Genomic DNA, 24598 nt, shown 5'->3' with positions numbered 1-24598 from the left:
AAGAACAATCTGGAAGTTGTGCGTCCAACAGTAGTCTGGACCTCTGTCATGGGCCACGGGAGTTTGTTCTAAACCTGCAGGTGTTTTGAGTGATTAGATCCCAGTCCCCGGAGGCATCAACAGGTGCTTAAAATTACAAAATTTGTGCATGAAGGAAAACAGGTGTGTGAAGAGGCTTCCAACAGCTGCTCTTTCCAAAGGTAAGGGGTGAGTTAGCCTATCAGCTTTCAGTGGGGTTTCAAGCCCGCCCTTTCAAAGCCGGAGCTCTGAAGACCCCATTTTAGGAAAGTGGGAGTAATGATATGGAGGCAGAAATGCAAGAAAGGAAAGAAGCAGTCTGAGTCTTTTTTTGATGGTGTGTTGACAGTCTTACCCCAGATCATCAGGTAACTATGTGCTCTGTGAGGAATGTGCCTGTTTTATTGTTATACTGTATTCTCCCAAGCTTACTATGGTGCTTTGCACACCATAAATGTTCCAGAAGTACAATTGACTGACTGGATTTTAATACAGTGCAGGGAGATAAGAATTTTGTCACTTTAGGAAAATCTAGCCTATGTTTTTACACCTTCTTAATCAGGTCATTGCTAAAGTTAGCTGAGTAAATGTGGGTTATTTGACTGGTGGCTCAAGTAACTCAGAAGTGAGAGAAACAAGAACTCTTTTGAACTCACTGCTGTTTAGGTTGGGAGATATGGATTAGTGTAAATGTGACCCTTGTTATCGTGGTAGGGGTTTTCTCGTGTTAAATTTGCCCAAGTTTAACTCCAAGACTTGCTTCCATTGAGGTCATGTCTGATGATTATCTGGGAAGATAGAAATTTAGTAATCCATATTCTGAGCTTCCTAAGACTTTAGATAGGGTTATGGATAACTGAAATAGAGCCTGTGGCATAAAGCAAATGTGCTGAGGCTACGTATAAGGTTTCAGTTTTTACCCGTGGAGCTTCTGTTTATGGGATATCAGTGAATTTCTGTCAAATATTCTTTAGCTACATCAAGCCCTGTATCTGTCAAGGATTTTACTGTGTTCATTAATGCTCTAAAGAAACTTGTGTTCATTTTTTTGTTTTTGAGATGTTTCAGGCTATGATGGCTTTTTCTAAAAAGCAATTTTAGCAGTTACTGCTATAAGCTCAAATGTGGATTCTTGGCTTTTAACTACTGATAATACCCTGATAAGTTAACAATTCTATAGAGGTTTGGCTTGACAAGTTATTGTTATGGTTTTCCTTTGCAACTAGATTTCCACCCCCGCCCCAAACATTGGAAGGCACATTTTAGAACTAAATCACAAATGGAGTGGCTAACATTCCAGTTATCAGACTTGTGTGCTAGAAAAATGACTTTTTTTTACTTTTTTTATGAGTTTTTCCCTCTTAACTGACTTTGGGTAGATTTTGTCAATTCAAGTGAAGTTTATTCTTTAAGCCTTTAGGATTATTAGGCCTTAAGATTCTCTATTCAAATGGCAGCAAGAGTGAGAGTTTCCCAGGAGATGAGGACGATTTCTGCCTGTAGGGTTTATGAGTTCTGTCCATCTGTTCCTTGGAGCTGAAAACCTCCTGGAGGAAGATCCAAGAGAGCATTGCACCTCAGGCCACATCCCTTGGCCTGGGCAACTGAGGTTTTCCTTCTTCTCCCCTTCCCTATTCATTAACTTGTGTTGAGGGCTTCCTGCATGCTGAGCACTATACTAAGCGCTTGGGAGAGTACAGTGCAACAATCAAGGCACTTTCCCTGCCCACAATGAGATTACAGTCTGGGGGGGGAGAAAGACAATATATAAATTACAGATATATGCCTAGCACTGTGGGGCTGGGAGAGGATCGGAAACCACTGGAGTTTTTTGAAGAGTGGGGTGACATCTTCTGAACGTTTTTGTAGAAAAATGATCTGGGCAGCAAAGTATTCTTGCAGAACCCCCTATTACGAACAACTTGACATGTAGTACTCCATCCATATCGAAGCCCACTTGTCTGCATGCAGCTTTTCTTTCTCACAAGGTGTCACTTTTTTATTAAGCAGATGGTCTTGCACTGAATTGGTATTAAGAGTTTGCAAAGAAGATGCATTCCTGACTCCACATACCATTGAAAATATACATTTTGGTGGAACAGAAAGTACCTTATCTCTTGCAAAGGGGAGGCAAAAAGATAAAAATGTTGGTATTAAGCACTTATTATGTGCAGAGGACTGCTCTAAATGCTGGGGTAGATAAAGGGTAATCAGGTTGTCCCATGTGAGGCTCAGTCATAATCCCCATTTTACAGATGAGGGAACTGAGGCACAGAGAAGTTAAGTGACTTGCCCACAGTCACACAGCTGACAAGTGGCAGAGCTGGGATTTGAACCCGTGACCTCTGACTCCCAAGCCCATACTCTTCCCATTGAGCCACACTGCTTCATAATTAGGTTGTCCCACATGGGGGGCCACAGACTTCATCCCCATTTTACAGATGAGGTAATTGAGGCACAGAGAAGCTAAGTGACTTACCCAAAGTCACACAGCTGGTAAGTAGAGGAGCTGGGATTAGAACCCACGATTTCTGACTCCCAAACCGGGCTCTTTCCACTAAGCCATGTTGCTTCTCAACGTGGTTAAAGAGAGATTACGATGTCATAGGATGGCAGGGTCAAGGACATTTTCAGTGTCACTTAGGGATAGTGAACCACATTCCTTTTTTGATGGGTAAACTCTGCATGAAATTGAACCTTTGAGGAAAGGAGGAATGAATGGTTGCTCACTCCTGGGGGACAGGAATGTATCTTCTTTGCAAACTCTTAATACCAATTCAGTACATTAGGGTGTTAACTTCTTTGGAATGGTAATTTAATTACTGTTCTGCTCTCCCAAGTGTTCTAATAAGTTGGCTACTCATAGTGATTTAGGAAACTGGAAGAAAGAGCATGGTGAGGAAACCAAGTGCTCCAAAAAGGTTTTGGTGGCCTATGGGAGACTTGCAGTATCAGTGGGGGGAAAAAAAGTAGTTTATATAGAAAATATCTTTTTTTTTTTTTAAAAAAAAGCCAGATCTGATCAGACCATTTGTTTTACAGTTGTAATAAGTCAGTGTGGGAAACTTGGCCTCTCAATTAACTTTTTTTTTTAAAGAATCACTTAACTAGGTGTTTGCCAGACTCTAGCATTTAGAAAATATTTAATTTCACAAATGGCCCTTTTAGGCAGAAAAAATGTAGGTAAGAGTTCAAATGATGAACTGTGGTACTTACTATGTGCCAAGCACTTTAAGTGCTGAGATAGATGTAAGATAATCAAGTCAGACCCAGCCCCTGTCCCATATGGAGCTTCAGAAGAAATGAGAACAAGTATTGTAACCACATATTAGAGATGAAGAACAGAGGTGAAGAAAACAAGTCATTTGCTCAAGGGAAAACAGCGGACAAGTGGCAGAGCTGGGATTAGAACTCAGGTGACCTGATTCCTAGGTCTGTGTTTTTTCCACTAAGCTACACTGTTGTTTAATATTAAATGTCTTTCTCCCACCCTCCCCCTCCAGACTGTAAGCTCACTGAGAGCAAGGAAAGTGTTACCATATTCCTGCTGATGTTCACTCACTTTGTGGGTCCTAAGGGCCAAAATGATACGGCTGAGATGCTACAATAAAGCGGAGCTTGTCACCCAACTTGGTTCATCGGTATTCAAATCAACTCAAAAAAATCTCCCTTGGAATTTTCTGTGGTATAAACCTTTCTCTGGTTCTACCTTCTAATTCCAGGCTTAAATTTGAGCTTCCCAGGATGTTATTAAATGACTTGGTGATATCAGCAGGTTAAGTTGAATAGCTGTCTGCATAGCCCCCTCTTTGCTCTCGGCAAATTAAAAGAGAATCTTAACCCAGAACCAGCTCTTAAATCACAGAAATTCATGATTGGAATTAATAGCTTTCCTTCATTCCATTCTTTCCCTCTAGCTGGGAGGGCTTGATTAGGGAGTAAAATGAAATAGGATCAACTAATGACTTGGAGGGAGGAAAAGGAAGGGGGTGGGGGTCACTTGTGGCATATCCTAAAATGAAATGAAAGATTAATGCTGTCACTTGCTTGATTAGCACTGTCACTCCTTTGGCTTTTCACTTTGAAATGGATTAAATGAGAGAATTCAAAAGAGCGGAGTAGGCATTGTAACTGTCATGTCCCAGATTGCATCTAACCACATAATATTATATGGTAATGGTCTGAAAGCCAAGGCACTATGTAGTGATCCTGAAATACTATTAATCCATAGATATATATTGTATTCTTTTATTATGGGGACTTTCAAAATAATGTTGAAATGATTTCTGTACAGTCTGCAAGGCAGTTGCTCAACTGAGCATTATGTTCCAATTGACACGTTCTTACTAAGTGTTCTAAGGCTAGTACCTTAAATCTGGTTTGTTTGAAACATAGAATCATTCATGGAAATCATCTTTTGTATGGTATTTCAGTGCTTATTAGGTGCCAGGCACCATAATACTAAGTGCTGGGGTAGATACAAACGAATCAACTTGGACAAAGTCCCTGTCCCACATGGGGATCCAAGTTTTAATCCCCATTTACAGATGAGGTAACTGAGGCACAGAGAAGTTAAGTGATTGCCCAAGATTTGGATTAGAACCCAGGTTTTCTGACCCCAATGCCTGTGCTCTTTCCACTAGACCACTTTGCTCTTCTATAAATTGAAAACTTTTGCACGTGTTTAGCTGTGATATAATAATGTTGATATTTGTTAAGCGCTTACTATGTGCCAAGCACTGTACTAAGCGCTGGGGGAGACACAGGGGAATTTCACAGGTCCAAGTCTGTGGGCCTCTGGTTTACACTAAGAAACAAAAACAAGTTTTCAAATGTTATATAGGACAGAAGTCACCGACTTTTAAATTGAGTGACCCAGTTAAGTTAATCCTTTTTCGTTATGTTGGTCAATTGGACTGTACCCTCTGAGGCTTTAAGGTACCACAGCTTGGGAACAGTAACTGCTCACATGGTGCCCTAGGGAAAGGCAAGAGTTAATGAATGCATTACAAATAGCCACTGTTTAGAAGGAAACTAGTATCAAACCAGGTCTTTCCCTAAGCAAGTGAGGTATACTCCTAGCTCTGCTTAAGTATTGTTAAATGATCTTACCACTTCTTGATTTAGATTATTTATAAGATATTTTATTATTGAGTTATGTGTGTCTTGTAACTTAGATGCTGCATTTAAAGCACCCCATGAAAGTGCTCTGATAGAATTCAGGACATCTTCCTATTTTGTTCCACCAATGCACTTGCCTTAGCTTACAGAATCATTGTGTATGTTTAATTGAAATTTAACTGTCAGAATAGCTCCATTAACTTCTGCACTTCTTGTGTTTTGGGAGGAGATCTTAGATATCAAATCACAGTTTCAAAAGCTAATCAGAAACGTCGAGTCGGAACATAAGGTATGTCAGTTTACAGATAAAGTAAATACTTCTATTTAGTTATAGTTTCTCTCTAGCAGTTGATTTTTTTTTTCCTGCTTAACTAGTGATTTTGCCGACTGACACAATTTAGCACCCATCACCTCTTCTCAAGGATCTAAATTTATTTTCTTGAAATAGATCATTCCTTGCATCGCTTCAACTCACTGCCTAAAATTCAGACAAGGTACTTAGTTTAATCGACCAATTCTTACATTCATGAAGTTCATTCAGATTCTTAGGTGCTGCAGTAAGTGCTCAGGAAAATAGAACAGCATCCAGACATGTGTTCTCTTCTTTCCAGTAGAGAGGGAGAGAAATTATATATGCATAGTGAAAGCCAAGGAAGAACAAATTCAAGCAGGAAGCCGTGTAAATCAATCACAGGTGTTTATTGAGCACTTATTGTGTGCACGTCACTGAATTTAAGACTTGAGAGAAATACAATGCAACCAAGTTGGTGGGCACATTTCCTCTCCACCAGCAGCTTACAGTCTAGAAGGAGAGACAGACATTAAACTATGTACATACGTGAGTGCTGTGGGACTGAGGGTGGGTGGAATACCAAGGACTTAAGGGGTACAGATCAATATACATAGATGAAGCAGAAGGGAGTAAGGGAAAATAAAGGATTTCATCAGGGAAGGCCTCTTGGAGGAACTGCTTTGAAGGTAGGGAAGAGTGGTGGCCTGGATAAGGGGACGGAGTTTATAGGTCAGAGGGAGGCAATGAGGTAGATGAGATCAAGGTAAAATGAGTAAAATGGCATTAGAGGAGTGAAGGGTGTGGACTCCGGGCTCCTTGTGGTCAGGGAAGGTGTGGGGGTGTTTGTGAATTCACTACTTTAGCACAGAACAGTGCTTGACACATAGTAACTGTTTAATAAATACCATCATTATTATTACTTTAAAGCAAATGATAAGGAGTTTGAGGAGGTGGATGGGTCACCACTGGAGGTTCTTGAAGTGTGGAAATACATGGAATGAGGTTTTTTTATTTTAAGAAAAATGATCTGATCTGCAGTCTGAAATATGGACTGGAGCGGAGAGAAATGTCAGGCAGTGAGATCAGTGTACAGGTTGATGCAGTAATCAAGGTGAGGTGCTATAAGTGCTTGGATCAGCATAGTAGTTGAACGCACAGGATTTTTTTTAACAGATTGACTATGTGGGTTGGATAAAAAAAATAAGTAGAAGATAGTGCCGAGACTATGGGCTTGTGAGATAGGGAGGATAGTGGTGGTGTTTACACTGATGGGGGGGACAGGATTTGGATGGGAAGATGAGGTGTTCTGTTTTGGACATGCTTAATTTGTAATGATGATGATGACCATGCCATTTAACTGCTTACTCTGCACCAGGCACTGTACTAAGCGCTGGGGTGCGTACAAGCAAATCGGGTTAGACACAGTCCCTGTCTATATTGGGGCTCACAGTCTTAATCGCCATTTTACAGAGGAGGTAACTGTCATTTTAAGGGTAACTTGCTGATACTCATTCTGCCTAGAGACTGTTAAATAGTATACAGTGGAAATAGTGGCTCTCTAGGGGGACGGAGAACTTTCGAAAATCATTCTTCAGCTACTTGTATGGGTACTGACTTTCATGTTTTTAGTTATTATGCTCTGAGAAAATGATATAACATTTTCCTCTGAAAAGGAAAACATAGAAACTGTACAGCTGACCTTTCTGCCCCAAGACTTTTCTGTATCTCTGGAGAGGAGATGCTGGCTACCTGACCTTCTAATTGAATGACTGACTGGAAGATATTTTGTGTAGCTTGAAGTATTGATCTGCATTGGAGTCTGCTTTGGATACAGAGCTGAAAATGACTTGAGGACAAAGGGCTTTGTGCCAGTAATTATGTAGTTGCTTTCAATGAGGGACCATTGTACTCTCTTCTTTTTTTAAAGTGGTATTTGTTAGGCGCTTAGTATGTGTCAAACACTCTTCTAAGTGCTAGGGTAGTTACAAATTAGGTTGGTCCAGACCCTGTCCCACATGGGCCTCACATTCTAAGTAGAGGGGAGAACTGTAAAATGAGGATGGGGAGGCACAGAGAAATTGTGACTTGCTCAAGGTCACACAGCAAACAATTGGCAGATCTGGGATTAGAACCCAGGTCTTTCTGAAGCCCAATCCCATACTCTCTCCCCTAGGCTATGCTGCTTCCAGGCTTTTTAGAAGAAAAAGTCCTAAAAACCCCCAGTAAGAGAAGCAGCGTGGCCTGATGGTTGGAGTTCGGGCCTGGGCGCCAGAAGGTCATGGGTTTTAATCCTGACCCCACCCCTTGTCTGCTGTGTGACCTTGGGCAAGTCATTTCACTTCTCTGTCCCTTAATTACCTCATCTGTAAAGTGGGGATTAAGACTGCGCACCCTGTGTGGGACAGGGACTGTGTCCCACCCAGCTTGCTTAGTGCAGTGCCTGGCACATGTTAAGTGCCTAACATACCACAATAATATTATTAGTAAGAGGCTAAAAACTAGGAATAATATGAAAAAAAGTTACCTTGATCACAGAACAGTCTTGGCACATAGTAAGCGCTTAACGAATACCATTATTATTATTCTTGGGCTTGTTTGTGAGAAATAGACTTTTTCCTTTTAATGTTCTCCTCTATTTAAATTCTAACTTTAGGTTCAATTGCTTTTGATTGCCCCAGAACACTTCACTGGTGCCTTCTTATCACTGGGCACTGTTTTGAACAGGAACCTTTATAATTTTCTTTCAGAAAAGATTTTCTGTTTCCCTTTTAAGACCCTAAGTAACAACACTTGCCCAGGTATGGGCAGATAAAGTTAGAGGCTTTTATTACAGAAGTTTGCTATAACCATCGCAACCCCTGTAGCACTTATGTCCCTATCTTATATACTCCATTACTTCCCCTATTTCAGTTTAAATTCATGCTTCCGCCCTTAGGCTATAAACTACTTGAGGATAGGAACTGTGCCTTTTTTTTTGTAGGCACTTACATGCTATTAATTGATGTAACTAAATAGAATCAAGCAAATAAGATGGAAATGATCTTGTGGTTTTCTGTCAGTCTCGTAACATTGAACAGTTTTTTTCCCCGAGTAATTTCAGATTTGTGTTTATTTCTCTGTAAGGATTCATATTCTCTCAGGTAGCTTTTCCTTTTGATATAACATACACTCACTTTCTTTTCAGTTTGTTGTAAAGATAAGCTGGCCCTAATCTCCACAAATCAAACGCTTCCATTACTATAATGCTTGGGTAGATTTTTAGTAAACCTTAGAGAGTGTGCGGTCACTAACTCTAACATCTCAGCTCACAAAGTTCCTGGAGGTTATTGGGAGGTTATTCACCTCAAGATCCAAAATGAATGAAGCAGAAATGCTTTGGGAATGTAATAATCTGTGACTATATTCTGGATGAGGGGCTGCATGATTCTGGCTGTAAGAACTGAAGTAATAATTGTTTAATAGACCAGGAATGTCTAGTGCTGTCTGGAATATGCTTCACAAAGATTCACAGTAAACTGCTATAAGGCACGAAGCCGTCTGGAGGTATTGGTAAGCACACGTGGATTCTGATCAGAGTATGCTAGTTCCTAAAGACAATTTAATGAAGAGAGACTTTCAGATAGGAGTAAAAGGACCTATCTGAAAACCAGAGGCCAGTGCTCGCTAAAGTTACACTTAATACCATGTGTAGCTATGGGAGACCATTTCTAGTTACTGAGTAGCTCCTTTTAACAGGATTATGCTGCTTTTTCCAAAAGATGAACTTGAAGATCCTAAATGGTTTTAGCTTTTGGATATTATTTAATAATATTAACGTCTCTCTCCTGACTGTTAACTTGTTACAGGCAGGGAATGTCTGCTAATTCTGTTGTACTCTCTTAAATGCTTAGTACAGTGCTCAGTAAATTCGGTTGATATTACACCACTTACTTGAGATTAACCAGTTTACTCCTTATGATCACATTTTCTGCAGACTAGACAGGGTATATTCCAGAATTATTTGTGACACGTCTACCTTCCCTTGTCCCAGCAGAGTCCAAGCTGCCTATCTCGGAAGATTGTGAGATTCAACTTTAATCGAAGCCAGCCCAGATAGACATTTTAGAACAAATAGTTTTATTGCTATTGTCACTACTACTAATATTTTGTCCAATTTTTTTTCTTACTCAATTTTTAATCAGAGCACAATTTTACAAATTGAAAGAATAAAAACTCAGTCACCATCTTCAGACTGGAGATGATGAAGCTGGTGGTCTAAGCATGTGGACTTAGAAATTGGATAAACTGTGTAATAGTGTTATATTATAGTGTTTACACTATAAAATGATGCTTGAAGATAGGAGCATGTCTCCATTGGCTGGGGAACACCAGTTCAAGAATATCATCAACTTGAAATGCACTTGAGCTCTGGGCTGCCTAAAGACTTGAGTTTAGCTTAAATGTTGGTTTTTGCAAAGTAGCATACTGTGGGGTGGAGGGGGAATTCAAAACAAAATTTTAAGGCATAATTAATAGTCCCACTTGGCAGCCAGGTAGCAGAGCACAAGCATTCACTAGAGCAAAAAGCCCAGAAAGATTGTCAGCTCATCTGAATCCCCAAATCACCCCATGTATTGCAGTATAACCCTAGAAAACTCCTGAACAACCATTCCATCTAGTGCCTAGCTGTTTTTTCACTTAAAACCTTAAGCATCATTACTAGGAATATCATAATTTGGAGTAAAAAAGCTTTATGCTATTCAGAGATCACTATAGTTTGGTAAATATTAAAAGAGTAAACCAAGTTGCAGTACAGTAATTGGGAAGCAGCAAGGCCTAGTGAAAAGAGCATGGGTCTGGGAATCAGAGGACCTAGGTTCTAATCCTAGCTCTACCACTTGCCTGCTGTGTGACCTTGGATGGATGAGTCAGTTAATTTCACTGTTTCTGTTATATGTAAAATGGGTATTGAGACTGTGAACCCCATGTAGGACATAGACTGTGTCCAATTTGATTACCTTGTATCTACCTCAGTGCTTAGTTCAGTGACTGGGTTATAGTAAGCACTCAACAAATGCCATAAAAGTAATTTGGCTTCCCATTTATTGCCACAAACTGAAATTCTTTGAATGTTCAGTGCTTTATTCTTCTAGCCAATCTAGAGTTTTTCTTCACTGTATTTGACAGTATTTTAATTGACATTATTAAACATGCTTACTAATATTATAGACAGTTATTTGAATTAAGCCCAAGACTAGGTCAGTCATTAGTGTGTTTGTACATCTAAAGTCTGTCCTTCACTTTTGAGATGATGATGATAATGAGGAAAGGCAGAAAACCACTGGAAAAAGTCAAAATGCAACATCAGGAAAGTTCATAGTCACGATGTTTTTGGTAAGGCACAAGATCCTCTAAACATTCTCTCTTTTTAAGAAAGAACCTCAGTAATGCCTTCCTAGGCAATTTGAATGATAGGATTCAGTGACTAAGTGCTGTGGAAGAGAATAATCATTAGTAAAAATGATGATACTTAAGTACTTATTATGTACCAAACACTGGTCTGTGCACTAGGATTTGTATATTTACCCAAGTTCAGAGCAGTGCTTAATACATACTGGTGTAGATATACATGCTAATCAGGTTGGACACAGCCCCTGTCCCTCATGGAGCTCCTAGTCTAAGTAGGAGGCAGTAGAATTTAATCCCCATTTTAGATGATAACTGAGGCAAAGATAAGTTACATGACTTGCCCAAGGTCATATGGCAGACACAAGGCAGTTCTGGGACTAGAACCCAGATCCTCTGACTACCATTAGGAAACCCTGCTTCTCAAAACAGATTGGACACATCATCCATTCATCCATCCATCAAAGGTATTTATTGAGCACTTAGTGTGTACAAACACTGTACTAAGCCCTATGAGAGTATGAAAATACAAAACAGATTTGGTATACACATTCCCCTATCACAAAAAGCCCTCATCGCAACACACAAATTACAATCTGAGGGAGAGAGCAGATATTTTATCCCCATTTTGTAGATGAGGGAGCTAAGGCACAGAGAAATTAAGTAACTTGGCCAAGGTCACAAAACAGACCAGCGGCAGGTCCAGCCCTCCTGACCAGCGGCAGGTCCAGCCCTCCTGACTCCCAGATCCATGGTTTTCCTCGGCCTCCCTGACCTCACCCGGAAAACAAGGAATCGTTTCTTTCAGAACACTGACTATACTGAACCAAGAAAAAAGAAAAGGATATTCATGTGCTGTCTTTCTATTCCAGGAAGCTACAGTTTTAGGTTGAGAAAGGTACTTGAGCTACAATTCAAGGGCATCCTCCTTTCCATAGATAATTGTCCAAATATTCTTTTCATCCATACCCGTGTCCAATTACCATACTGAAATTTGTCTGAGTTGGGGAGGGTTAGGTACTGAACTGGGAACAGTGATTGGGGCAAAGAAGAATTGTGCCTAAAAGCTAAGTGTTAAGCCTAGCTGACTAGTAAAAAAACAAGAACAAGCTATTCTTTAAGATGGTGTTCAGTGTTCTGTACAAATTGTTTTATGTTGATTAAACAGTACATTAGAATTCCTCTCTTAGATTAAATGGGCTGCAGTGAAAAATGGTATTCTGTACACCATGTACAATAGCCTCACTTTGAGGACCTGTGAATTGGTAATTTCAATTTAGACTAGGAAATAACAATTCATGGTGTCTCCTAGCAACGACTGTCTCCTGCAGACTCCAAATATGTAAGTTTTGGGTCACTTTGCAGAAGAGGAAAAATTAATTATCTGAGGCAAAATTAAGTGAATTTTTAAAAGTAGCACCTGCGTTAACAGAAATGATTTCCAAATATTCATGCTAAGGGAGTAATCTTGGTGATGAGAAAAGGAAATCAAGGTTCATAATACTCTTCTTCTAAGTCACAGCTCCTCCATCTGCCATACGCAAGGTTGAACTGGGCCTCTCCGAATAAGCCTGGTCCTCCTGGGCAAAGTGGAAAGCAGCAACCTAGCCAAGGCCACCTTAAAGAAGAGAATGATGCAATTTCTGTTATCCTGTCGTTCTGTGGGACACCGTGATCTACTGGGAAGAGCCTGGATTTGGGGCGACCTAGGTCCTGGTTCCAGTTCTGTTTCTCAGGCAAGCCACTTGACCACTCTGGGTATCAGTTTGCTATGGGGAGAGTGGACATCCTGTTTCTTACTATCAAAAGCATTGTAAGGGTGCTGGAAAGCAATTGATTTGCAGACGCTTAATGCTTTCAAATTGCTTTTGTTCTTTTACAATCAAGGCCCTGCTGCCTCTGGTCTCCTGTGAATTATGGCTTTAAATAGGGTGCAGAAATCTTTTATACAATTTCCTGTTCAGTAACTTCATTTTTTTCTGCTTGTCCTAGATCTGTCTGTTATGGAATAATTTCTATTGCAAATCCACTTCTTATTCCATTTGATAGTCCAACTCACTGACTCATTGTGTTTTTGCCCTGGTAGACTGTAAATTCCCTGAGGTCATGAATTGTCTCCTACTCTTGTTTCTTCTCAAGTGCCCAGTAACCCTGCACTGCACACAGTAAGGTACTCAAATCCTACGGATTGAGACTTCAAATAGTTTGCGTTCTTAGCAGACACTATGAGATGATATTGAGTTCACAACCACCTAAGTCTCCTCTGATCATTACTTTGACCAGGGTTGTGGGTTCCTTTTTGTGCTCTTCCTTTAATTTTCCCCATTATTCACTAACTGGTTTCTCTTTAGAATGAAAGTTTCTCTGAAGGTTAATGTAGCATACAGTTCAATTTGAGTCTGATGCAACAACTGCCTTTTTTAAAATTGAGCATTTTTCAAAGGATTTAAAAAGATTTTCATTTTTCTAACTGGGGACCTACACATTTTTCTAACTGGGGATAGAGCCCGGCCCTGGGAGTCAGGTCATGGCCTTTAATCCCATCTCCGCCACTTGTTTGCTGTGTGATCTCGGACAAGTCACTTAACTTTTCTGGGCCTCAGTTACCTCAGTCATCTCAGTCATCTGTAAAATGAGGATTAAGATTGTGAGCCCCGTGTCCAACCTGATTAGCTTGGATCTACCCCAGAGCTTAGAGCAGTGCTTGACACATAGTAAGCACTTAAATACTATTATTATTATTATTATGCAATACACCAAACATGGTTTTCTTCAGACCATAAGAGGAGCCTGCCTGGCTCAGCATCCTGGTGTCAAAATGCTACTTGAGGATTTCACAAGCCTTTGTTGGAAGTACCCCAGGGTGCCTAGGAAGGAAGGAAAACTTCTGTAATATTCTTGAGGAGGCCTGAATATAGTCACTTGTTTTTCTCTTCTCACATCTTTTACTGGAGGAGAATTTCTTGTCATATAACAGCTATGAGACTTCCTAGTCAAGAATGGAATAGCAGCTGAATTTAAGCATCTGTTTCAAAATAGTTCTAGCTACACTTTCAAGTGTTTCTTCTGCACTTTAAAGGGACAATATTCCTTTGTTCCAAGCTTTAAAAAAGTTAATTTGCAAATCATTTGGGAAATCAAATGCGGCAATAAAAAATATTGGAAAATGGGAGGACATTATAGTATCAGCCTACAAAATATTCAATACATGTTCAACTAATTTTGGTAGACAGGAACCCTTGGTGCAGTGGGGTGCAAAGCAAAGAACTGGAATTCTTGGCTCAAAGTTAGGACTATTTTATTTTATTCTTCCTAAACTTACATAATGAGCTCATGGGTTCCTAACTGCACACATGTTGGTTGATTAGTGGAGCCTACTGCAATTGATTTAAAAATACTGCTGTGCAGAGCCCTGTATTAGGTGCTTGAGAAACTCCAGAAAATTGATTTAGAAATGGTTCAAAGAACTCACCACTTTTAAGGGAGGAAGACAAACATATAAATAAATAGGAAAAATTTACCTGTCAGCATTTAAATAATAAATTAGAGTCCTATAAACACTTTCCCACACCAATGTTCTTATAAAATTGATCTTGAGGCCCCACTGTCCCAGTAATAATGGGACATAGGTCTTAAGGCTTATAGTGGTGGAGAGAGAGGAAATTAAATACCCTCTTTTCTGCACCGTTGTGCCATGACCACAGGATTCCTGGGCAATATGCCAGTGCTTGCCCTTCTTTATTGCAGTTATAAAAAGACCAAACGTCATGGAGAGATGGTTGTCAGCCGCCCTTTAGGGAGAAAGAGAGGGTCCTGGCCCTTCATACCCCAAAGGATGATAATTGGAGCTAGGGGTGACAACTCGTGAGAGCAAAAGAGGACAGTGGAAGTCCTCATAGCTTGTCCGATAAAAGTGTGAGGCCACAGATTTCATCTCGGTAGATATCTGGGCTGGATTACCAGCTTCACTTCTCCTTGGGTCTCCAGTGAGACAGAGGGCTCCAAATAAGGCTGAAAAGATGCAAATCATGTTTGGTCTGTTTCAAATCTGGTCTGTCAGTTTTGAGTCTCTCTCCCCACCCTCCACACTTGGTCCTACCCCTTTTTTTTTTTTTGCACTGATAAGAAAAGATGGCCCTCCAACTGGGGCGGCCCACAGTTTAACCCAGAGCAAAATTGCCTTAATTTGTCTTCGATCCACCTCTGACAGAAAGGCATCCTAATGGTCAAACTGATTACAGTCCCTATTTTTTTTCTTGCTGTTGAATGACATCAATAGCCCTTCTATCAGCCTTTCCAACATACTATACATTCTGGAAAATCAATTTCCTTTTTTATGTATAGCAAGAATGATCTTTTTACAAGAAGACTCTTTTTGTGCATTTTTTTTTTGTTTGGTCTGCCAAATTGAAGTGCCTGGGTGTCTCTGCTCTTAGCTTCTCTGCATTCATAATCCAGTCCACAGCATTTAACATTTTGAAACTGGCCACTTATTTTATTGATCCTACATAAATTCCTTCCTTTTGAAAAAATTAAATTATCATTGATTTTTTTTCCCAAAGATTTCAACCACTACCATCTGTTCCTGAGCTGAATAAAGATTTATTCAGAGTTTTAGATTGGCTGCAGTTAAACCAATAGAGTAAATCTCAGCTTGAATTATAGCTTTGAACCTACATAATTCTAGAAATAATTCCAGTACAAATGCTATAAAACAGGGTGATTTTTTTAAATGTTATGCTCTTGCTAGTAGCTTCTTAGATGACTCTCACCATTTTTAAGGATCTTGGTATCTGAATTTTACAACTCTAAAATGCATTATTGTAAAGGTAATGCACATAACATATCCTGTAACTCTTTAGAAATTTGCTTTTTAAATCCTTGTGGTGGATCTAAATTCATGTATTTTCATAGAATTGAATTTGGACCCCAACTTTTGGCCTCCCCAGCAATCAACAATAAGATGTTAATCAGTGCTTTTTGGCATAAATCCCAATTCTTTTTTTTTTTTTTTCAAATTGCCTGGGGGAAATTCACTCTTTTGTCTTAAGTATGTTATGAATGAGTACACTGTGGAAAACTCTCTCACTCACAGGTACTGAATGTTAATTATCTAATGAATTCTGAAAGGAAGAATTGGATCACCTCTCTTTGCCCTGCAGCTTGGAGCTTCAAGAAGGAGCAGGCTAAAAGCTTTCCAGCCCTGGATTGGAAATAGATCTAGGTGGCCTCTTACTCTCAAGTGCCTGAGAAAAATCATTCCATCGTAGTTGTATTTATTGAGTGCTTACTGTGTGCAAATCATTGTATTAAGCACTCGGGAGAATAAAACAGCTGGTAAACTCATTCTTTCAATCATATTTTTTGAGCTCTTAATGTGTGCAGAGCATTGTACTCAGCTTTTAGGAGAGTACATGCAACATTCAGACACATTTCCTGCCCACAGTGAGCTTAGAGCCTAGATGGGGCCTTAAGCATTTAATATAAATACATAAACTTCAGATGTTTAAGTTTCTGTGGGGCTGAGGGAGGGGTGAATTAAAGATCCCTGCGTGATTGTACTTTGTAGGTACTGGTGCAGAATTTTTCAGGTCAGAGGGTTAATTATTTCAGTAGTTCTTTGCAACTATTTTGGTCCAACTTTCATTCATTTTTCATGATGACTCTGCTTACTAGTCATATTTAGCACCATCTTTGTCCAACATGCTGTACAATATATTCTCTCTTAATGTGGTATTTGAGTACCTGCTGTATGCAGAGCTCTGTACTAAGTGTTTGGGAGAGTATAGTAGTTAGTATACAGTTAGTATACAAGATCTCTGTCTTCCAGGAATTTAAGATTTAAAAGAGAGAGGCAGACACTGAAATAATAGAGGGAGCAATAGAATATATGCTAAGAGTATAATAGCATATAAAGATATGTACACAAATTCTGGAAAGATGAGTGTTGAGAAGGAGATTGGACCCAAATTCTTGGATGACATGGAATTACTGAAGTTGAGATGGGTGGGAGAGGCAGATTGAGAGATGAGATTACTCAGGTAAAGCCCCCTGGAGATCTGATTTCTGGAGGGCCTTGAGGTTAGAGAGAACAGTGACCTGCTGGACTTTAAAGCAGTAGGGAAGGTGTGAACAAATGCTCCACAGGCGGGGAGACCAAAACAAGGCACAGTGAGTAGGTCGCTTTGATAAGCAGGTGACATGGGAGTTAGAAAAGAGTGGATGAATGGGAGTGGGGAAAGCTGATAAAGTGCTTCACAGGTGATGGCCAAGGGCTGCTGTTTGATGTAGAGAGGAAGGGACAATAATTAGAGTTTTTTGAGGGGTGGGAGGGATGTGCAAAGAAGGATGTTTTAGAAAACGATCCAGACAGCAGAGTCAAGTACAGATTGAATACATAGTTGGTCTGAATTTCCTAGGCTGAACTAAAAGGACTGATAAATTGTCACCCAATCCAGTAGCTAGTTGGAAATCTTGTTCCTGGTTGAACCTTACCAAGTTCTGTCAGGAAAGTAGCAGGGCCTAGTGTAAAGAGCACAGACTTGAGAGTCAGAGGGCCTGGGACCTAATCCTGCCTGTGCCTTGTATCTGCTGTGTGATCTTGGGCAAATCACTTCACTTCTCTGTACCTCAGTTCCTTCATCTGCCAAATGGGGATTTAATGCCTGTTCTCCCTCCTACTTAGACTATGAGCCCCACGTGGGCCCTGATTATTTTGATTCTACCCCAGCATTTAGTGCTTGCTATGTAGTGTGTTCCTTCTTCCATAAATTCTACCCAAATTGTATATTTGAAAGACAAATTATAGAAGAAGGATTTTCCTACGGCTTGAAAAGTGTCAAAGCTCTTGTCCTGAGGAAAACTTCATTCACCAGTTCCTCTGGTGAATAACAGCATAGCCTGGTTAGAAAGAGCTCTGGCCGGGAAATCGGAGGACCTGGGTTCTATCTCCGGCTCCAACACTTGTCTGTTGTGTGACCTTGGGCAAGTGACTTCACTTCTCTGGGCCTCAGTTACCTCATCTATAAAATGGGGATTAAATTGAGCCCCTTGTGGAACAGGGATGGTATCCAACCTTATTATCTTGTAATTTAACCTAGTGCTTAATACAGTGCCTGGCACATAGTAAATCCTTAATGAATACCATATAAAAAAAAAAGAAAAGCAAACATATTTGTGGAAAAGATTTTTAAAAATGAGCCCTACCATTGAAGATATGTACAAGTATTGCAGTAAACTGGAAATTAAGAATCCATAGTGGAACAATTCCAGTAATAGTTGGTTCTAGACAGCTGGTCTAGAAGCTAATTTAGTATGGTTTTCTCCCAACACTACCCCTACTAGGCTCAGGTAAATTGTAGACTCTCTTCAGTTCTCTTTTTTCTTAGGTTCTGTGGCACTAGACTTCTTTTTTCCTCAGGAAAGAAAAGTGAGGGTATTGCAACTATATGCTTCAACAAACCACAGTGTTTCATCACTTTGAGCCACAACTGAACTACACAAAATCTTGGTGCATGTAGCACAACTCTATCACTTATCTTTTTAAAGACAAAATATGGTGGATTCTATGATGTAGGCTTGAGTATTGAAGTATACTTGACTATAATTACACATTTTGCAGAATTTTAAGCTATAAAATTCATTGTGGATAAGGAACTCATCTACCATCTCTGTTGTGTTGTACTTTCCCAAGAGCTTAGTATAGTGTTGCACTCAAATACCACTGATTTGCACTGTACATCACAGAAGTGTTGAAACTAAATACAGATATTTCTTTGTTCCGTATCAATGCTATCACCTTTGAAGCATTGGACAGTGCTATAGCATTTTGGTAATGAACAGTATTTGGTATTTCGCTTCCTTCTATTAAAGAAACCAATACTTGTTTCCCAAGTTGTTCAGAGAAACTAGAATTGATTGTCAACATATTTATGGGATTGTTGCTACTAAGAATAAGTTGGAAAGAGGAAAATGGCTTTTTACAGGGTGCTTATACGTTTAATAGGAGTGTTCCATCTATGACACAGCTGATTAGAAATGGAAAATGCTATAAAGCTGTACAGAGAACATGAGTCGCTGCTAGTTAAGTAAATTGAGTTGTTCTTTCAGTTGAATAATGACGTTTACTAGATAAATGCAATGCAATCTCATCTGACCTTTGACCTTGACTCAACCCAAATTATTTCCCAGATTTCTGATAATTACCTTAAAGTCGAAAGTACTCTACTCCTGCTTAAAACACTACTGAGCCTTGGTTTTGCTGGCATGTTGGTTCTCCTTCTGCCTGTCTGATCACTCCTTCTCATTTCCACTCATTGTCTCTCATCCTCTTACCTAAGCTCTGTTCTAGGTCTTTTATTTTTCTCCTCTTTACACCTCCTCTCTCAGGAGCTCATCTGATCACATTTTCTCAGTTACCACATTTGCAGATGACACCCAAATCTATCTCTCTAGTCCAGACCTCTCCTCCAACCTGCATTACATTTCAATTTGGATGTGGTGATGTCTACCATATCCTCTGCTGGATTACAAACTCCTTGTAGGCAGGGACCTTGTTTAATAATAATAATAATGTAGGTATTTAAGCGCTTACTATGTGCAGAGCACTGTTCTAAGTGCTGGGGTAGATACAGGGTAATCAGGTTGTCCCATGTGAGGCTCAGTTAATCCCCATTTTACAGATGAGGTAACTGAGGCACAGAGAAGTGAAGTGACTTCCCCACAGTCATACAGGGGACAAGTGGCAAATCTGGGATTCGAACCCGTGACATCTGACTCCCAAGCCCGGATTCTTTCCACTGAGCAACCCTGCTTCTCCTACTCTACTCTCTCAAATGCTTAGTTCAGTTAACGACACATAGAAAGCAATAAATATTATTGATTGTCCCATTGGCACCTCAAGCTCAGCATGTCGAAGATATTGATTCCTTATCTTTCTCCCTTGAGCACCTTCCTCGAACTTTCACTCTTTCAACAAGATCACCATTTTCCTCATCCCAGGAGCTCACAACAATTAGGAACATTTAATTCTCATATTTAGTTCCGGGCCAATTCCTGCTGTCTTTTCCTGCACACTTCCCAGATCCATTCGTCCTCAACCAGACTGTTGCCACCTTAGTAGAAGCTCTGTTCTTGCCCAGTTAGACTATTACATTTGCCTTCTCACTGGTCTCCCAACCTCTCTCTTCTGCAATCTATGCTACATGTTCTCACCAGGGTCAGTTTCCTGAAGCCCGCCTTGGGCCACGTGACTCCTCTCCTCAAAACCTTCCAGTAACTTCTTGTGTGTCTGCAACAAACAAAAATTCCCCATAGTTGGCTGCAGAGCTTTCCATCTAGTCTCACCATACCTACCTGTCCTCTGCTCCCACGATTCCCCAATTTGCTTTCTTCACTGGGAGAAACAGCATGCCCTAGTAGAAAGAGCAAGGATCTAGAAGTCAGAAGGACATGAGTTCTAATTCCGGCTCTGCCACTTGTCTGCTGTGTGATCTTGGGCAAGTCACCTTTGCTTCTCTGTGCCTCAGTTCCTCCATCTGCAAAATAGGGTTTAAGATTGTGAGTCCCATATGGAACAGGGACTGTGTACAACCCGATTATCTTGTAATAATAATTATGCTATTTAAGTGCTTGCCAGACACCGTACTAAGCCCTGGAATGGAGACAAGCAATTGGGTTGGACAGTGTCTGTCCCATGTGGGGCTCACAGCCTCGATCCCCATTTTACTGATGAGGTAACTGAGGGACAGAGAAATGAAGTGACTTGCCCAGGGTCACACAGCAGACAAGTGGCGGAGGAGGAATTAGAACCCATTACCTTCTGACTCCCAGGCCCGAGCTCTTTGTATCTACCCCAGCACTTCAAATGGCGCCTGGCACATAGTAAGCACTTAACAAATACCAATATTATTATTTCTCCCAAACTAACTTTGTAGCTGTACTTTGCTCTCATCTCTTCCACCTGCATTCTCTTCTTCAAGGTGTTTCCTTGACTGGGAACTCCTGCACACCCCACATCAGACAGGTCTCTGCTCTCTCTGCTTACAAATCCCTTCTTCAATTGCACTGCCCCCTAAACCTTTCCCCGATTATTTTTCCCAAACCTCATCATTCCTTCAGCTAACTCTAGCACTTAGGAATTTATTTTCACCTTCCTTAACACTCGTGTACATATCTCTGCTTTCTCTATCTTGCATTTTCCTAGTTGTAAATACTTCTGTCTATTCTGTCAAATTGTAAGGCCCTTTGTTATTAGGTATGTCAAATGCCTAGAACAGTGTGTGGCCCAAAGTGGGCACTGAATAAATGCTACAAATTCTACTACATGGATGATCTCTGGTTACTGCAGATTTAGATCCATACTTAAATGAGATGAAAGACAACAAATGTAGCATGTCTAAAGAGACATGAGTCATGGGTTCGGGAGTCATGGGTCATGGGTTCAAATCCGGGCTCTGCCACTTGGCAGCTGTGTGACTGTGGGCAAGTCACTTCACTTCTCTGGGTCTCAGTTACCTCATCTGTAAAATGGGGATTAAGACTGTGAGCCTCACGAGGGACGACCTGATGACCCTGTATCTACCCCAGCGCTCAGAACAGTGCTCTGCCCATAGTAAGAGCTTAACAAATGCCAACATTATTTTACCGCTGTCAGACCCCAGATATTGCCCTGTGGTGCTTCAGGCTAATAGTTGGGGTGACTCTTTCCCAGTGCTTGGCACAGTAAATGCTTAGCAAATGCTATTTATTATTATGCTTAACTCCTTGCCTCCTAATATGTCCTAGGGAGAACATGCTGGTGATATCAAGTTAAACTCTGCAGTGAACTGCATTCAAGCATCAGTTTGTGTGTCCCTCCTCCCTCTTCAAGAAGATCTACTGCATGGTTGAAAGGATGAGAATAAGGAGACCAACTGGATGAGGACCAAGTGAATTCTCAAACCTAAGATGGTAAGAGTTCTAGCTGATCTTCATCTCTTGTCCATTTGGGCTCTTTGGGGTGTGGTGTGTGAGAGAGAGAGAGAGAACGAGTATGCAAGCAACACAGATTGGGAGCCCCCACAAACAGTCTCTAAACCCTGGACAATATCCTGTTTTTAAAATATGAGCATCTACATGGGTCAAAATCACACTGGCAAATGATTTCATGTGTAGCAAATCCCCTAATGGCCGATATGACTGGCTCTTTGGGAGTGTATCCCCATGCTGCATCAACTTGTTGTCTTCTTTTCCTCCAAATATGTTTTTAATCTAAATGAAAACTCCCAGGTACATGGAGCAGTATAGCCCAGCTTCAATCCCTCTCAATTAGATCAGTCTCCTTTTATTTGATTTGGGGATGAGATACGAGGCGTGTAATCTTTCGTTCAATAAACCTGAATCATAGGTCCATTGAGCATTTACTCATGTAGTTATGAATTCTGTGCCAAGTATGCATGCCAAACTCAAGCCCTTGTCTGGCTCTGAGCTTATCTATCTGTTCTTCTGAAGAAAACTGGAATTATGGAAGTAGAGTATATCTAGCTTTCAGCATTTCAAGAGATTAAAATTAAGGGAACATTACCCAGACAGCCCAAAACCAGAGACTGATCAATGGGAGAAGCTGATTAAAAAGCATAGGAACAGGATGTATGACATCAACATAGTGTTAAGCAACAAGAAAAAGGAAGAAAATGAATTATTTAAGGACTAAGATATTTTATTGCATTAAATGCAAAGAATACTTTTTTTCTCCTCCCTGCCACCGCCCCCCCCAAAATCCCCCCACAAAAACAGGTTATTGGTGGCTTTTTCAGACTTTTGGAAATTGTTTTGATTTTTGTAGATATTGAGATGCTTGGTGAAAAGCAAAGTTAGAGACCAGTGGTTAAATCTTCTCTGAGCCAAAATGATCCCTGGGGAGGATTAGAAACGAGCCATATTTCTTCTTGCTCATGTAAAAATCCACCATTAACCCAAACGCTGACTTCAACTAATCAGTGTTCTAGGGTCTATTTTTTCCATCTTTCAATAAAGCATTAACCATTACCCTTGATTTTTTCTTTGGCCACTCCTAAGTTCAATAGGGCTGAACAGTCTGTTTCCTAGAGTCCTTGAGCAGTAAGCTTAGTAAATGTTGATGATGGCCTCCATAAATCACATTATCCCACTACTTAAATTATATAATCTGTCCACTTCATAGGTTCCTGACTTTTCTGATTCTATAATCTGTACTGTAAAAAGCATTGCTTCTGTCCATTTCTGCTGTGCAGGTGCAACATTCTTATTTCTTAATAGTGTCCCCTTTGGTTTCCCTCTACTCACAAAGTCATGATCAACTTTCTCCTTTACTTAAAATATGCTGAACTAGGTGTATTTCTTTAACAGAGATTCAGTGGAAATGTAAGTGCATATAGGGTAAAGAAAGCTTTCTACAAAATTCATTTATCAGAATAATGATAATGATGGTATTTGTTAAGCTCTCACTGTGCTGGGGGTTTACAGTCTCAATCCCCATTTTACAGATGAGGTAACTGAAGCACAGAGAAGTGAAATGACTTGCCTAAGGTCACAGAGCAAATGGTGGCAGAGTCAGAATTAGAACCCATGACCTTCTGACTCCCAGGCTCTACCAGCTAAACCATGCTGCTTCTCAAGGACACTAGTGGTCATTTGAATTCCCTTTTCTAAAATTTCTTTTTTTTTTTTTTTTAAAGAGGAATGGCTTCCCTGAAGCTTGTAATGTAGTCAACTTGATTATCATGAACTATTCTTGAGAAGATTGAGCTATTCATTGAAGAACTGATTCTAATCTGCTGACTAATGTTTTGGCTGATGTTCTGCAGTGCTTTTTGATTAAGAAAATTGCTTGGTAACCATTTCAGCGTGTTGCATCCTTTTCCTGGCAATAACCTGTGAAATGCAAGTGTTGCTGTTGGAGTTGTATCTTAGATTATCTGCATGTTCCATATTTAAGCATTCTATGTAGCACGATCCCCTGCCATATGCAATATAATACTAAGAGGATAAATATTTATTTTGACCTTTTTTTTTTGCCAAGGATTCACATCATCTAGATTCTTTCTATGTAGTCAAGATGGGGCAGAGATTAAAGTGAGAAAATCAGTAAATTTTGGTGCTACCTTGACTTGTCTGCGTTCTCAGGCAGGGAGTGTGAAACTGGTTCTTTGCAGCGCATTATGGGTAGGAAATGCCTGTTGTTATACTGTACTGAGTGCTTAGTACAGTGCTTTGCTCACAGTAAGCACTCAATAAATATAATTGAATGGTTCATTGTAATACAGGCTACGGGATTAGAGGTCACCATTCTAACTAAACCAGACTATTCTCCTCTATTTAAAAGAGGTTTTTGCTAGGATGGGGAATTGAGTCATAACTGATTATTGAAGAGGACTTCATTTTACTTCCCAAGCACTTAGTACAGTGCTCTGCCACAGTAAGCACTCAATAGATAGGATTGAATGAATGAATATAAAGCTCTGAGTAGGATGAGTAAAATGATCCAACTTAATCTGAAACTAACAGGAGAGTGCCTATCGGTCTTTCAAGTTTAATGCCTTTGGCAGGCCCTGGCCGTGCTAAAGTGTAGCCTTTCTTTGAATGTGGAGTTGGTCAGGGTGCTGAACGTAAGTAGGAAGTCTAGTTGGTAACTATATTTCCCGAAAGGCAAAGGTCTCCATCTCCCAGCATTATCTGAGAATGTGTCCATCCTGCTGGATAGAGTCCTTTAAAATAAGGAGAGGAGATACTTGTTATCTTCCTTCCTCTCCCTGCCTCTCCTTG

General features: G+C 40.2%; 1 long non-coding RNA gene across 1 annotated transcript; it reads left to right on the top strand.

Annotated features, from left to right (window-relative positions):
- Positions 1-234: 234 nt before the first annotated feature.
- LOC114807625 lies at positions 235-23925 on the top strand. The gene is made up of 3 exons (XR_003755672.2): positions 235-386; positions 21602-21766; positions 23512-23925. It is a non-coding gene; the product is annotated as an uncharacterized LOC114807625 (long non-coding RNA).
- Positions 23926-24598: the final 673 nt, after the last annotated feature.

This window comes from Ornithorhynchus anatinus, chromosome X3, assembly GCF_004115215.2.
Source record: "Ornithorhynchus anatinus isolate Pmale09 chromosome X3, mOrnAna1.pri.v4, whole genome shotgun sequence".
NCBI classification, from domain to species: domain Eukaryota; kingdom Metazoa; phylum Chordata; class Mammalia; order Monotremata; family Ornithorhynchidae; genus Ornithorhynchus; species Ornithorhynchus anatinus.
Note: the sequence above shows the minus strand (reverse complement) of the source record. Positions and strands in the feature narration are given on the sequence as shown.